Below are 16,946 nucleotides of genomic sequence, written 5' to 3' on the forward strand. Positions count from 1 at the left end.
AGAACCAAGCAAGCATGGGAACGAAGCCGCAGTCCCTCCTGTTCACAGGGGTGAATGCTGGCACTGGAGAGCTGTAAAGGCTGAGGGGGTGCGGGATGGCCCCAAGTACCGGGGGAGGAGATGACCTGGGAGGGAAAAGAGCTGCCTAAGTGAAAGAGCAACGCCGGAACAGTAATGTAATAGAACCAAGACAACTTGTCCAGAATTAGCAGAACATTTCTTACACGGCTACTGACAAGAGGGGCACCGTCCCGTACGGACTGCACCCCTGCACATCTCTGACGGGTCCAGATGCCAGTTATTTACAATAGTTCGCTGACATCAACAGAAGAGCACAGGCACCAAATGTGGCAAACCCAAAGGCGCAGACCTAAGCACCGGGATAAACCAGGGACCTGCACTTACAGACTGCAGCTCTGCTCTTGACCACCGGCTTGCACTGACTGCCTAAATGCAAAAAGTGCCAGCTTTAATCAGTAGCGTGATATTAAAAAGTTGATTCTTCTTCCGCAGATGAAAGCATTGGCATTTTCTGTCAAGTAATTAGGCAACAGCAGCTTCCCTGTGAAATGAGCACACTGGCAGGAGTCCTAAAACTCGTACAAAAAAAGCAGCAGCACTACTACAGTCATCATTCGCTTTTGAGTAATAGCTGAAGTCGCTTTTAATTGTAAAATCAACAAATAGTTAATGGTTACCAAAGTGAGCAGCTGGTTTCTCAAAAATAAGATCCACTGCCTGGAACAAAGAGCTTTATTAGAAAGAAAAGATGCTGCTATTTCCAGATGGTGTTTGAATGGTGCTGTCCAAGTTAGTGGACCTCCTAATTTAAAGCTCTAAAAGAAATAGAATATAGAAACTTGTAGGGTTCATGACTGAAAATAATGTAAACATTATCTCTGAAAAATTAAAAAGCCAAACGAAATACATTTCTCCCCCTGCAACACTTGGGTTTGGTTGGCTGTCTCTGCTGTCCAGGGGAGATACACCCACATCCGAAGGCGCTCTGCCATGCCACACCGTACAGAATGGCACAAGTGGGTCTCGTAGGTATGCAACTGAAAATTCCTCCACCTTGGATCCCCTGCTTAAATCCATCTTTCTAATTTAATTCAAAACTAAACCAAGAAAGAATCTGGCTCTGTGACCCACTTTGGGTACAGCCACAATGCCTTTTTTTTTTTTTTTTTTTTTTTTGACTGCTGCCCTTTTTGCTAAAATTTCCTGAGACTTTGTTGCTCTAAAAATGGCCGGAAGCTATTTCCAGCAAAAGCCTCTAACCAAACCAGGCCCTAATTCCTTTCCAACTGCTCAGTTAATCTTTTGAGACGTGCACGGTCGCTTCTAACAAAAAGAGAAAGATGATGCACTGCCCGTTCAGGCTTTTCCTTTGTGCATACACGTGCGAGTGCTTTGCATTTATGTAAGTACAACTGAACACCTCGGTTTTAAAGCTGTCAGGCTACACAGGATTTTAGGAGCATTACTAGTACATTTGATCTGTCAAAACACAAGGGCTGGGTAACGTTTAAGAATTTTTTTTTCACTAACCTGCTCAACATTAGTATGGCTATTGAAATAAGTTAATTCAAGTGACTAAGAGATGAGATAGGGACTCAAGAGACTCACATGAAAGAAAAGGCACAGAAGAAAGCACTAAAACTGCCAGGCCACACAGTTTTTTTTTACTCTTATTAACACGTTTCTCAGGTGTCAAAATACCAATGTTTAGATCTACTCCACAATGCTATCAGAGAGAAATCCTGAACATCTGAGGCTTGGCACCAGATCAGATCAAAGGCATAAGGTGAAAATTTCTTCCCACAACCTTACTAGGAGGTGACTCATTGCACGGATCAGGGGAGAGCTTAACCGAATTCCTTCAGTCAGATGAATGCCCGTTCTGGGTACTTTCTCAACCACACGCTCTTCTTCACTGTCCAGATTTACTGGCCTGCCCGCTAGAAAAACGTGGAAGCATGGGCACACGCATGTGGAAGCACGGGCACAGGTCTGACGCTTCACATTCATGGCAAGCAATGTCTGGTCACAGATTGTCGCTCCGTTCCTTCGTCAGTCAGGATGCTGTTACGGTAAACTGGTGACTTCATGGATGAATCACCATTAAATAGAACTAACACTGTAAACAACATAGAAAACCACACAGTAAAGACTGTTAAAGTAGGATACTGAACATACGAAGAAAATGAGAGGAGCGTCGTGACTCTTGCACAGGCAGAAAAAGGGCTGTTAATTATGATTTCAATTATCCATTTAAGCTCAGATACATCCAGCTCTTATTTTTTTTTTTAGTTCTGGAAAGGAACAGCACTGCTGTCACCTTCTACCTCAGGGTCGTCCTTCTCTGGAAGCCCAGGAGGAGCACTGGTGCGAGTTGTGGTACCTGTGGGTTCCCCACCAGCTCTCACCCTGCATCTCCAGCAGCCCTATGTCTTCCTGCCCCTTTCCAGTGCTCCAATAGACCCAGGTGGGCATTGCCTGCAGAGAAAAGGTAAGCCAGAACTGAGAGCTAACACGGAATTAGAGTTTCATTGGCCAAAAGCTAGCCAAGGAGAAAATCTATTTTCCACAACGTCAAAGAGGCTACCTCAAAAGAGCAGAGCAAATCAGCTGAAGCTCCAGGCAAGCTTTGCTTCATGACTTTCTATGCCCCACACCAGTACAGACCTAAACAGCAGCAAGGGGTCCACAAGGAACACCCAGAAACACTCCTCTGTGGCAGCTCAATGCAAGCCCAGCCAGGCAAACACCACACTGACTGCAGCCCCTCTGCCTCCGGCCCCACGTGGAGAGACCCTGCCATGGTACCCGGGCTACAAGGCAGGTGCTGCTCCTGGTACCTTAACTCAAGGGCAGATGCTTTACTTGCAAGCGAGGGCAGAAATTAGATTGCAAATTCTGGTTACAGTCTACAGGTTTGCCTTCTTGACTTTCACATTAATTTCTTTTTCATAGTCTTACTAAAAATGATTTGAATCTTAAGTAAAGGAAAATAATTCATTTCGTTCCTCACTGACTACTCCTTCTTCATAAAGGACAAGGGATGTATCCAGAATTCCAATCAAAAATCTCAACCAATAACCATTACCTGCACGAACCAAAGATTTGTTGTCTCAGGAATAGTAATTTTGAAGTGATAAATAAGCCTCAGTCACATTTCCTTTCTGCAAACCGCCAGGCACCTTGTTTCTTATCCAAAAGCTTCTTTTATTGCAGCAATTATTTAAAAAGCTGTCTAGACATATTAACATGTTGACAATAACACAAATAAATTTTGACAACAGAATGCGGCACATTACATAACTTAGTAGCATCAATCACACAATCTCAGCTTTCTGATATTACAACGAGGCTGCACTGCTATGAAATATGATAGCTTGTTGTCAATGCAAAGCTTAGCTTGAAGCTAAAAATTAATACTACACATTTATCCCCGTGATAAAAAAAATAATGTTAGAGAACAGCAGTGGATTAAAAAGGGAGCCTGTGCTTCAGGATGAGCCAGGATGTGTTCTAACTCCGTCTCCCTGTGCGTGATTAGTGGTGTTCTACTATGAAAGCTTAATTTTCCTGTCATCCAAGTCAGGTTTTGCACAGCAGGCAAGGAAAAAACACGAGTTGATCCAAGCTGTCAATTCAATTACTTTATGAATAAATACTTATCCTTCTGATCTGACAGCATTTGGGTCCTGCTCTGCACAGCTGCAAACAGCTGCAAGAGCAGCAAGGCAGGGATGACAGGCTGCTGCGATCGGACATGCTTCTGCAGCGCGCTGCCTCTCAGGCCCAGCGGCAGGACCTGCTTTCTCAGGGCGGTTTTTCCTCCTTCCCAGGCACCAGCCAACATTTTCACGTGCCTTTGAGAGCCTCCAGTTTGGAACAGCCCGTGCTAGAGGCTGACTTTCAGGAACTGGCCAGTAGTCTGCTCTTGAAGGTCTGTAGTATTTTTAAAAAAAACACAAAAATACTCCAAAAGTTACCTGGTTTCTCAGGGAGTAAGAGCTAACGAGAAAAATCTAAATGAGAACTGAGAAATCACACGGTTTTATACCGGCGAGGCCAGGCATAAACACAATGGGAAGAGGTACGTGGGTACCACTAGAGGCAAGTTCCGAGTTCTGGAAGGAGACATACTCTCCCTTTCTCTCTCTAGGCTCCTGAGCATAGTTTTTTTCCTGTAAACTACTGGGCTGACCACCTTCGTTCTCCAGGTATGGATGAGAGTATGTGGAAAGCGACACACAAGAGTCCGTAACAAGAGGTAGTATATGTATGCAACTAATCTTAGTCAAAAAAATAAATAAATAAAATCCCTGAATTAACCTTGGTACTCAGTAGATGAAAATACAGCACGCAGACATGGTACTGAGTACATTACAGACACCAGGTTAAAGTGGGAGGCACTGCCCCCCCGCTCAGCCCAACGCAGGAAATCTAATTTACCAAGAACGAACAGTATAATGGATGCGGTGTAATTATTTCAACTGTCAACATCACAAAGACTTTGCAATCTCTTGGCACCACCACATGAAAAAAGAAATCTCCAGGAATTTTATTTAATTGTAGATGCACATTAGTCATGCTGTCACACTGTGCCTGGTATCACACAATGTGCCCAGAGATATGCATTTCACTTATTTGAGAAATATCATAATGAGCTAAGTGAAAACAACATTTGGGAGGCCACAAATATCATTCAGTAAGTCCCTTCAGTGTGGAGAAGGGCTCTAAGATTCAAAAAAATTGAGTGTAATCTAGTCTTCCCTGCGAGTTCAGGCATTCTCTGCTGTGCTGATCCAGCCTCTAAGACAACCTGCATTTGCTGCAGGGATTTAGAGAACCAGTCACCGGCGATTTAGCTACCTATACCTTTCCTCAGAGGTCAGCCATTAGTCCTTGCTGGCCCATGCTTCCTTCAGGAAAATGGGGTCTCTTTAAACAAACCTAAATAAACACTTGGGTAAGTTTTGCACCGATGCCGAGTATAACATTGCTCTCTATTTGCAAGGTACAATAAACATATATATGTATACATATTCAAAAATGCACACCACCTCGATGGGCATCCCGAGGGTGATACCATTCTGTTAGAACCAAAAGCAAAGGAGGAATCCGCCTGCGACCAGAGACCTCTGAGAAGCTCAGAGGCACACGGCCACCAGGAGACAAGGGGGGGCACCCTCACCTCGGAAGAACCTGCTGAGCACAGACACGCACCTCTGTCCTCTGCAGTATTTTCTGTGAAGGGATTTATCCCCTCCATGGGAAGAAACAGGTTTCACAAAAGCAGTAGTGAGTTCTGTGCTCAATCAGCATTTCCTCAGTGTTTCTAACACACACACACGGACCAGCAGGGAAAACAGAATGACGATGTAGTGCGATATGTCAAGCTGTCCAAAGCCTGCCAAATGAGCAATATTACGATTTATTTATTTAGGGCAACACTTGGTGGAGCAAATGCCAGATTCAGTCACCAAAACAGGACAGCCTGATTTTCAGAGCTGCTTACCCCTTGCAACATCCACTGACTACACGGCAGCCAGGGGTTGCTCAACACCTGAAAGATAAGCCACTTCTACAAAGATAACTACATGTGGAATTTGCATCCCAAAATTAAGGCCGCAAGTACGTGCGTTTCAGCTATTTGGCCTGAAGTGTATTTGCTGCTGTACGCAAATCGAATTCTACATAAATAAAAATATAAAACAGAGGAACCCAGAATTAAAAAAATATCACATGCATGTGGAATTTCTTCTCACCATCCCTCTCCAATGAGCTCACTACACAGTAATTTAAAATTTTATGCATGTACATAACATTAAAGATTTGTTTAGTATCTTGGTTTCCAGATTCTGAAATCCATAAATACACAAAGCACTGAGGATCCTTCATATTGTATTAATCACAGTTTTGGTGGCTTTGGGAGTGTTTTCTTCCCCCTCCCATCCGCCTGACAAAATCCAGCTGCAGAGCTGAAATCTCGGTTACGACCAAGGGGGCTGAAGCCCTCTGGTAGATCAGAGAAAGGGCAGCCAAACTCCCAATGAAAACGCCACCATGCCACCATTAAAGCTGGGCAAGAAACACTGAAATACAGAACCTGTGGAAGAGGGTCAAGAGACGACGGGTGGAAGGAAATGAGGAGCAAAGTGACAGCACAGAAACTGGGGGGCACAGCAGCGCGAGCAGGGGATGGAGCACGTTAGGCAAGGAGTGCCCAGCATCGACACGTGTCCATCACCCGACGATCGGGCGCTGCTGACCCCTACAAGCTCTCCTGTGTTTCGGGGACAGCTGGTTTCTACTTCAACATTTAAAGACCAGCAGAAGGAAAAAAAAGATTGCTGTTTCAGACCACCTCACTCTAGCTGATCTTGATGTCTTGAAATCTGACTCACTGATTCCAAAAGTGCAGAAATGGCAAATATGCACATATATTCACATCACATATTCATCAAAGAAGAGGCTCAATTTGCAAGCTATTCATCATCTGGAGTGCCTGAAAATAATTTTATAAACATCTAATAAGTACTTGGCATTTACAAACTGCCAGGCACACAGTGATCACCATTCACATGCAGAGTATGGACATCTGCCCTCAGTGATCTGCCCTTTTTTTTATTAAAAAAAAAAAAAAAAATCAAAATTGATATATTGTGCTATTCATTTCGATGTTTCTTTTTTTTTTCCTGAAAACAAAAGTCCTGCACACTTGCTATTTATCTCTGAGAAAGGTGAAATTTTGTGCGAAAGTAGTACCAGTTTCTGTGAATAAATACACCTGATTTCAAAACATATGCAGGTCTAAAAGGTACTAAAATAAGGAAAAAAACGTGATTTGATCTCAAACCAGCTAGAGATAATGGAGAATATTATTTATTTTTTTTGGAAATAGTTCAATCAAGTACGTAATTACAAATTATTTAATGATTTAATGTCTTAGAAGCATTTTGATACAAACCAACAAAAAATATTTCAGAAAATAAAGTATTTCAAATTTTCATTTTTAAATAAAACATGTTTAGATATGATTAGAGAATAAATAATGTGGAGGTAACAATATGAAGTTTTAGTTAAATATTTTGTTTCATGTCAATCTGAAACACTTAGATGAGGTCTGATCAGCATACTCAACATCTCTGTTTTGAGTCAGTCTGAAGCAAAATGCTTTTTTCTTGTTTGACCAGAGTAAGAACAGGAACCATTACTCTTCTAAGTCACTTTGTGTTTGTTTTTTTGTCTGTACAAAATGAGAAATATACATTTTGTAGGACAGCAAACAGTCTAATCAATCTCTGAGCAGAGAACTGTATTTTGCTGGGAACTTATTGAAACATCAAACGTAGGATTGTCATTCCTGTAGGATCCCACCTACAGAATATGAATATGAGATCCAGAATATGAAACAGGAGTCCCAGACATGAAATAAAAGGACCACAAGCCCCAGCCATAACAGCAGCCAGATTCCCAAAAAGTCCCGTCCTAAAAACTCTTGGTGCTCATAACCAAAGACTGGTTCCGCGCCTGGCTCAGACCCCAGCACCTTCCCTGTGGTGCGGGGACCCGCACGGCAGCGTCTGCTGGAAGCCTGCTCACTACTGTCCTCAGACGAGAGGCTGCCCAGAGGATGCAGGGCTCCTCTGGAAGCTTGGCCCTGGCAGCACCCTCACGTCCCTCAGTGCCTTACCGAGGAGGTCTGGTTTAATGCTTCTGCTCCCTGTTTGTCTCCCACAGCAAGGGAAGATATGTGCTTGCAGTCGGTGTTGTCTCAAGTCAGCCCACAGACCCAGCAAGTTACAAGGAGCCAGACTGTTTCCGAAGCTTAGACTACAGTACCAGATGCTAAACATGGCACGGAATTAGAAACAGTAATAAATTATTTTTAAAAGTACTAAACATCATTAATGGGGTAAGATAAGAAGTTAATGGACCATTAGATTAATTCCACATTAAATGTGAAAGTTTTGAGCGTAATCTTTCCAAACACACCGAAATAAAGCAGTTTACGTTAAACCAATGAACAGAGCCACTGCTGGGGCTATAATCAAGCCACAGCGACCCAAAGTCACTGCACACATAGCTCGCTTAGCGCAAGCGGAATACACCACTGCTCAAAGATCAAGTCAGCCTTGGCTCTCCGTGTCGCACAGCACAGCCCAAGCCTCTACACCAACCACCAGCACCGGCGCTTGGCCGGGTGTCGCGATGGCAAGGCGAAGGCAGACCCTCAGCCTCCGGCAGGGAACGCGCTCGCTCCGCTTGGCCACGCTTGCTCGAAGCAAGGCACACAAGCCCAACCTTTTGATCCTCTCACGGCGACAGCTTCTGGCAAATAGAGGGCAAAGCACCTGGTTGTTACAAATGGAGTTTGTAGATGGCTTGTTGACACCTAAACAGACTCACAGAAGGGCAATTGCATATTTCTACGTATAATCTCTCTGGCTTGGATACTCATTTCTGATGCAATTTATTACAGAAACAAGCTGTCAGAATTGATGTGTTCGTACACCATAAATAAAAGCAGATCATTCTAAGAAAAGGATTAGGTTGAGAGAAAACAAGCCTTTTCTTCTGACAGCAATGGAACAAAGTCACTGCATTTCCAATGAGACCAGGGGCAACCTTTCCCTGACGCAGAGGGGCAAGATTTTACAAAGTACTCATCCAAAACTAATGTCACAGCACTAATCCCCAGTGGCTGCATACTAAAATACCACAGCGCTAAGGACAGGGCATGAAATAAACATTTTCCTACTTTCTTCAAATTCCAGCTGATGAAGAAATGCCTTTCAGGATCTCACTCGAGAGAAAAGGGTTACAAGTGGAAAACAAACAGGAGACGCTTTCTTCAAATTGCGGAGCACATAAAAGCTTGCATCAGCCTTGATGTTTAGTCTGTGACTGCACTGGGTCCTGAGCAGGATTAAGCAGCAAGGGACAAAACTGCTGGCTGCACAGCAGGACAAGTGTGACAGTTTCCCTGCGTGTTCATTCCAGCACATATTCTTCTAATTTAACAAGATAATTATCTTACCCAGAACCACGAGAGGAAAAACAAAACACAAAACCAGCACCTTCTTTACACGACAAGGCAAGAGGCAGGCATGCATGCCTAGCCCCATGAAAGCTCCCCCGAAAGAGCCAGGAGAGACCTGACACAGATGCTTTTTTACACAGGCGTGCATCCATCCCTCTAGCAATTGGCTCCCTTTGAATTCCGCCCAGGGTTTAGCAGAGTTTACACTGTTTTCCTTCGGTATGCTCTTACCCATCTGTTCCCCAGTGCAGATTTTGATTAGTGTTAAAACCAATGCTGTGCCGTGAGTGAAATCACAGCCAGACGATTTGCATGGCTCTGGAGAGAAGCACTTTTCCTCCATCACTAGCTAAGCAATCCAGCCCCCTCACAAAACAATGGCTTCCTCCTCGCAGCATCCGCTTCACACTGCAATGACCATTTTTCTCCTGGTAGCTCATGCTGCAAAACAAATTTCTCCTCCAGGACAGATACATTCCCAGCCTGAAATGCTACATATGTTCCCAAAGTACCAGCGTAAGCCCTTTAGGGATCTGCCAGATTGGTCAAAATCTATGGATGTGACACCCCCAGTAGCCATTAATCAGCCTGGAGCCTGAAGTGAAAAAGGGAGGAAAATCACATCACGCTCATAAAACTTACCTTTATTTCAGAGCTGGACTATGCAGCCTGCTGTCTTAAGCCTAACAGAAAATTCAGCATTTACTGAAAACAGGTATTTTCTCTTGGGGACAGAAGTAGAGAGTGTGATACCAGGTGAGCACACAGAGGGATTTCTTTCCAGACCATCACTGCGACAATCCCAAAGAGGGGGCAGCCACGAGCAGTGTTGCTGTAACCTTGAAGCCAGCGTTTTCAGACCGCAGCACCTGCTTCTCTTGATTAATAGCACTACCCTCAACTACTCAGCAGCAAACATTTACAAAAATGAAGCTAATTATGAGAGTGGTGAAACAAGGGAAATCATCCTCAAGGGGCAACTGACCTTCTTGCCTTGATGAAGTTTACTAATAGGTTTAGTAGGTTATCATTATAAAGATTTTCCATGAGGGATTTTCTTTACAATCCACAGTCTCAAAACACATAGAAGATGCATTTTTCCAATAAGTTAATAACCATCATTTTATTTTTTAAACTACACAAGCAGCCACAAATGCTAAAATGATTCATTTATGACCAGACACCTGCTCATACTGAACATCCTAGAGAAGAGTCCTACAGACTCAGTAAGCCAAAATGCATTAAAGGTAATTTTAGAAGAACTCCAAGTTTGTTGTGATTTAAGACAAAGAAAATTTACAGCTCAGACCTCCAGGCACTTAGAAGGTCAAGTACATTTATATTTATGACCTCCCACCCCCTGATTACTCACTGCAATGTATGTGTTGCTTTCATTGGTCCAGCAGCAACCATACCAATCATAACTTTTCTGAATGAAAAACATACTGCACCTCCAACCAATACCTTTTTATTTTAGAGTCTGTGTTCTTCAGAGCAAATACCACCTTTGCCAGTGAAGAGCCCAGCCTGCCATCTCTCTTTGATACAGCCAGGAAAATGGGTGAGTAGGATGCACCTGTGAAACATCACTATATATGTGATAACATGTGTTTACCTTATTTTTTTCCTAAACAAGTGGGGTTTCTTTGAAACTTACTTCAAAAGAATATAACATGCACATTCTTTGCATATACCATTACTATGAATCCACAGTCAATTCCAGATTTATAGGTCCTCAGCAAAACCCTCTTATTCCTAAAAAACAAAAACAAGCAACAACAACAAAAAACCCTAAAGACTACTAAAGCTAAAAACTAACTATAGAATACAACAAATGAATAACTAGAAAATTATTAAAATTTGGGTCTCTTTTCAGTTTACCAGGCATAATACAGGCTGATTAATTAGGCAGAGGTAGGCTTGTTTTTCCCATTATCATTATTACATCTGCATGATTCCTTAGCAAATTAAGGTAATTTAAAAAATTACCTGCCACTTGTATTGCCAAAACAATATAAAAAAGAAGCAAATAGTTCAGAAAATGTTTTGTTCCTAGAGATAAATAGTTTATTTTCAGATGCTGACTGATTATTGTCCATATGCAAAGACATAAGCACATTTCTCCATGAAGCACATCGACAAATAATTTGACAATGTTTTATATTTTTGTTTTCCTCAAAATCTTCAGAAGCTCAAGGACAAGCTAATCCAGAAATCTGAGGTAAGGTGGTTACACAAATCGGAGCTGTTAGCACCACAAGATCATCCTCTGCCTTTTGTTATTAGTATCAACTGGAAAATTCTTAAGTGTGAGTCTGCAGTGTGGCACTGTTTTTTTTTTTTTCAGTGCCAGCTACAGTTTTCACTACAAACAATAGTGTTTATTTGAACAAATAGTGGGAAATTTGAATTTTTTCTATCCTTAGACAAAAGTCACAGAGGCGCTCAAATGTCATCAGTTCAAAGCATACTAGCGTCACCCACATTTCAGTCAGACAACCTGAAGCCCTCAGTCACAGCATTAAACACACCGGTGCAGAGATTGTATGTTAAAGGATTACTTGCTTAAATACAAACACCTTTGTTTTATACTTCTACACATTATCTAGTTACCTTTTTAAATAAAATTAGTAGTCATATGAAAATATAAAAAGTTTAGAAATCAAGTCTGAGATGAAATGGAGATTTGAGTTACAGAACTGTGCATTTCCTTTTATTCACTAACTGCCACACAGATCAGGTCTCCTCCCCTTCATCTAAAGGGGAGAGGACTGAAGGCCAGGAAATCTCTACGATAAATCCTGGAGTTTGCCCTGTTTCTTCTCACAGGGAATGGCCTCAAGTTGTGCCAGGGGAGGTCTAGGTTGGAAATTATGGGAAATTTCTTCTCAGAAAGAGTGGTTAGGCATTGGAACGCATTGCCCAGGGACGTGGTAGAGTCACCATCCCTGTGGCTGTTTAAGGAAAGGTTGGATGTGGTGCTTAGGGACATGGTTTAGTGGGTAACATTGGTGGTAGAGGGATGGTTGGACCAGATGATCTCGGAGGTCTTTTCCAACCTTAATGATTCTATGATTCTCCCTTCAAAAGAACCACACGAGAGCTTGGATCTCACCAGTTCTTTGCCTACACTCCGACTGCCAAGAGCCTGGAGAAAAAAGAGCTTTGTCCCTCAGCACCTGCATCTTGTGCTTCCACATAATGGTTGAAGAGAGAAGGAAAAGATTATAAAGGGTTTTCTGAGAAAGACAAAGAAACTCAAGCTCTGTCAAGCTCTGCAGGGCTGAAAAATACTCACTGCACTTCACCAAGCACGGGGACCACACAGGTCCCATTTCTAAGATCACCAACTCTCCACAGTTGCTTTGCTGAAGGCAAAAATGAAGACCACAGCTTCTGAGGTGCACACAGGGTGAATATTTATGGGGCACACACAAATAAGCACTGTTTTCAAATACATTTCTTCCTCACATGGACAGTTCCTTAAATGTACATGAATTTATTCAGACAATGCTGCTGGAGCTGCGAAGGCAGCTTTTGCTTTAAATACCCTGAAAAAGACCTGGCTGGTTTGTGAGGCACATTTAGCATCTGCTGTAAAGGAAGTGTTCAGGAAAAAGACTCTGCTGCCTGAGAAAGTCCTGGTAGTTTAATAGTGGATAAACTGAAGGAAAACCCACAAAAAGCCTTACATCAGCTGAGCTTTTGCTATGCCTCAAACTAGGCCTTACACAAGGAAAGGCACAGCATGAGGAGTAAATGACAAAATACGTACCACACAGGGACATGGTTTAGGGAGTGATATTGACAGTAGGGGGATGATTGGACCACATGATCTTGGAGGTCTTTTCCAACCTTAATGATTCTATGAAATGTGATCCATACCCACTGCTGATCCCTGCCAGGTGTTTTACACACTCTCTTGTCCCTCAGGCAGGGGCCCCATTCCCACTCATGATTTTCAGCGAGCCTCACACACACACGGGTTCAGCCTGACCAAAGGAAGGGTTAAGGCCATGTTGGTTATCCAGGCCAGCACCACAGGTCACAACACAGCTGTGGTCTGACACAGCTAAACAAGAGACTTGGTGGGCGAGGGAGGTTGATTTTTTAAGACAATTTGTTTTTAAAAACAAAACCGATTTCACCTGCCTACCCTCTCCAGCCCTCATGTTCACTGAAGCAGGCGTGCCCAAGCAGGCTGCCCAGCCTTGAGGCACCGAGATGCCTGAGGAGAGGCCTGTCACACCCTGCCATGCTTGCAGTCTGGTGCTGGGTTGGGGTGTGCTTTTCGTAACTTACCAACATCATGCTGTGTTATCAGTTCCTCCTCTACAAACATCCCCACTCACTCTCTATGCTTGTCAGCTACCATTACAAAATCCTGTTATTTAATAACGCATTATTAGCCTTTTTTCACAAGGATGTGCCTCAGGAAAGCTGAGACACAGCTGGTATGGTAACCTGTCAAGGGTCTCACAAAAAAGTCAGAGGGCAAGTGTGACACCAAAGTCAGAAGTCTTTGCTCAGAGTCATGGGATTGCGAAGGTCAATACTATGTTCTCCCTTTCCATTATTTTCACTGACATAACAAAAATTTTACACAATAGTGCTGAATAGCACATTTCATCATAAAGTAAAACCTGACGTTATTAATGTTACTCAGATTGGAAAGTCAAGTATCCTGAAATTAGAAAATGTTCCTCTAAAACAGCCTTTAGTTACACACAGACACACCACCCTTGTCTCTGAATCCTTGCCTTATTCAGCTGAGGCACTGGATAGAAGTCAGGAATTAAGATGTCTGTTTAATATTTTTTTCAAATCATCCTCTTTCATACCATGTATTTCGTAAATCTGGTGCATGCAGCAAATAGGAGTCATGAGTTTTTGCTTGATGTTTATCGCTGAGAATGCTGTCCCTAACAGAACTGAACATGAGCCGGCAGTGTGTCCAGGTGGCCAAGAAGGCCAACCGCATTCTGGCTTGTATCAGGAACAGTGTAGCCAGCAGGACCAGGGAGGTGATCGTCCCCCCTTACTCTACTCTGGCAAGGCTGCACCTCGAGTACTGTGTGCAGTTTTGGGCCCCTCACTATAAGGGCATCAAGGCCCTGGAGCGTGTCCAGAGAAGGGCTACGAAGCTGGTGAAGGGCCTGGAACACAAGTCCTGTGAGGGGCGGCTGAGGGAACTGGGGTTGTTTAGTCTGGAGAAGAGGAGGCTCAGGGGAGACCTCATTGCTCTCTGCAACTATCTGAAAGGAAGCTGGGGATTGGCCTCTTCTCGCAGATAACTATCAATAGGACGAGGAAATGTCTTCAAGTTGTGCAGGGGAGGTTTAGGTTGGAAATTATGAGAAATTTCTTCTCAGAAAGAGTGGTTAGGCATTGGAACGCATTGCCCAGGGATATGATGGAGTCACCATCCCCTGGAGTACTTCAGGCAACACTGGACATGGTGCTTAGGAACATGCTTTAGTGGGTGACATTGGTAGTAGGGTGATGGTTGGACCAGGTGATCTTGAAGGTCCTTTCCAAACCTAGTGATTCACTCTAGTGTACCCATGCATTAGCTTTGAAACTTACAATTTATCTCTTTATGATTTAATATTTATCACTTTTCTAACATTGCTATTTATGACTTACAATTTATCCAGAACACTACAGATAACTGAGTCATAGCCTCTTCACAGTGGATCTATAAACTACAAGGCATTAAAGCCCTGTTGCAAATAATACTCATCTTTGCATTCTTAAAAAAAAAAGTCTTAAAATTGTTAATATGATAAACAAGAAGCTTTATAACTATTTGCTCTGGTGCTGGATGGGAATGTATAATCATTTATGCCGAATTAAGAAAAAGCTATTGATTGCAAGGTTAAAAATAGATTAAACAAGTCACTAAAAATCATTAGAATTTGTATTTTTCTTTGTTCCCATTGAATGTAACAAACATCTAATTTAGCAGAAATATACATGGTTAATAGATGATTCCTCTCCAGAAGAAAATACAGGTGGCTTTTTTTTAAAAAAAAAAAAAAGTTTTTAATTCAAAACAAGTTTTGATATGCCTCTGATTATCTTTACTTCTGGCCTGCTCCTAGTTACAGAGAGATCAGTGCTTTTCTAGAGGAGGTTTTAGCTGTTGTAAATCAATGTAAGACCATTGATATAACTGTCAAATCACACCAAGGAAAGACCTAGCCACTTTAATAATCCCCTATGGAAATGCATATTCTTAATGGCAGTAAATGCATAACGTTCTCTTTCAATTATTTAACATCTTAATGATTTTGTTACTTGTGATCAGCTTGCTTGGTAAGTATCGTCATTTAAGAGAGAATTTGTGATTTCTTTTTGGAATAGATTTAAATGGTTAGAAAAAAAGAACAGAGATCCCCTTGGAGTAAATGCTGACTGTAGTATTTATGTAACAGCAGCAGCATGGCCCGTGTGGTTCTCATCCCTTGTTACTCACAGAACAGAAAAGAAGAGTTTCCACAAAAAGCAGACAGGGACCATGCCCTGAAGGAAGGAATTTCCGTGGGCTAGAGCAGAGGGGAAGCGGGTAAAACAGGCAGGACAGAAGGAGATGGGTGGGATGTAGGTGGTGTGTACCAGCAGGAAAGGTGTGAGAAAAGAACTGACAGGGTGGGATCATAAAAGTGAAAATTATGCATCCACACATTTTATACAAATCATTTCCCCTCTTTAAGTGCAAGTTCAAGTGATGCTGCATGTATGCAATGTGACAGTAGAGCCCTAACACCAATCCTACTGGGTGGACACAACAATGAAATATAAAGAAAGTTTTAGACTTAAATCCCCAAGCTGAAAAGGGACTATAGTGCTATCTGACAACAGATTTTCTCTTAATTGAAAGGATCAAATGACTGCGACAAAAAAAGCAGCTGATGTAGAACAGCTGGGAAAGTCTTAGAATAAAATCCTGCTGTATCTTGTCTATCTCAGAGGGAAGCTGATATTTGCACAAAACTTATAGACATAATATATATATAATGCAACTATTAAAATATTCATTATAGAAATAAGTCAGCAACAAGCTACATCAGAAAATGAAGAAAAAGCATTTCCTCTAAAAATGAGGCTGTAAGATGGTTTTCAGGTCTGTAGTTTAGGTTCCATTTTGATGGTCAGAGCAAGCAGATACATTCACCAGCTAAAAACACGTGCTGCAATTATATCCCACTTAGAAAGGCGCTCTTTTAAATGGGTGTCTAAGAATCCCACTAACCCACATCAAAGTCACAGAACACTTTTTTACTGCAACATCCTCTGCAAATATACAAACATGCCGCATTGTTACACCAGCTCCTACAAACCTGGGACTCATAATGAACTCATAAATGAAAACTGATACGTCTTTTCTACACCTTGCAAATAGTCTTTAATTAAGAATGAAGTAGTCAAATCAGGAGTAAAAGATACCTGCATTTTATTTATTCTGTATATTCAGGGGTCACCCAAGGGAATCATGTGAGGGATTTCTGTAGCTCAGAAATGAATACATGACTCCAGGGCTCAGCTTTTGACAATAATTCATTGTGTGATCCTCTGGAAGGCATTCAATCTCTCCATGCTTTTGTGCCCCACTTGCAGTATGTGTAAAAAGTGATCATTTGAGAGACAGTGGTCTCATGTGAATTAATGTAACATTTGCAGAAATTCTATTAAATTCTTGAATAAAGGGGTGACAAGTAGAATAGGGGATGCCATCCCTATTCCCTTCCTAAGAAAACAGCAAGGGGGTTAGCATATATCATCTTAGAAAAGTTTTACCTGGCTAGTTAGAAGAGTACATTATCAAAAAGTCTATCACAAGCAACAAATGCAAAAAGGTTTTCATTCATGCCCTCTCCAGTACTAC

At 42.2% G+C, this 16,946-nt stretch overlaps 1 protein-coding gene across 6 annotated transcripts in view; it reads right to left on the minus strand.

Annotated features, from left to right (window-relative positions):
* The window catches only part of KIAA1549L (KIAA1549 like), a 125,305-nt gene that overhangs the window by 80,469 nt on the left and 27,890 nt on the right, over positions 1 to 16,946 (minus strand). The window lies entirely within an intron of this gene.

This window comes from Anser cygnoides, chromosome 5 (genome assembly GCF_040182565.1).
Source record: "Anser cygnoides isolate HZ-2024a breed goose chromosome 5, Taihu_goose_T2T_genome, whole genome shotgun sequence".
NCBI lineage: Eukaryota > Metazoa > Chordata > Aves > Anseriformes > Anatidae > Anser > Anser cygnoides.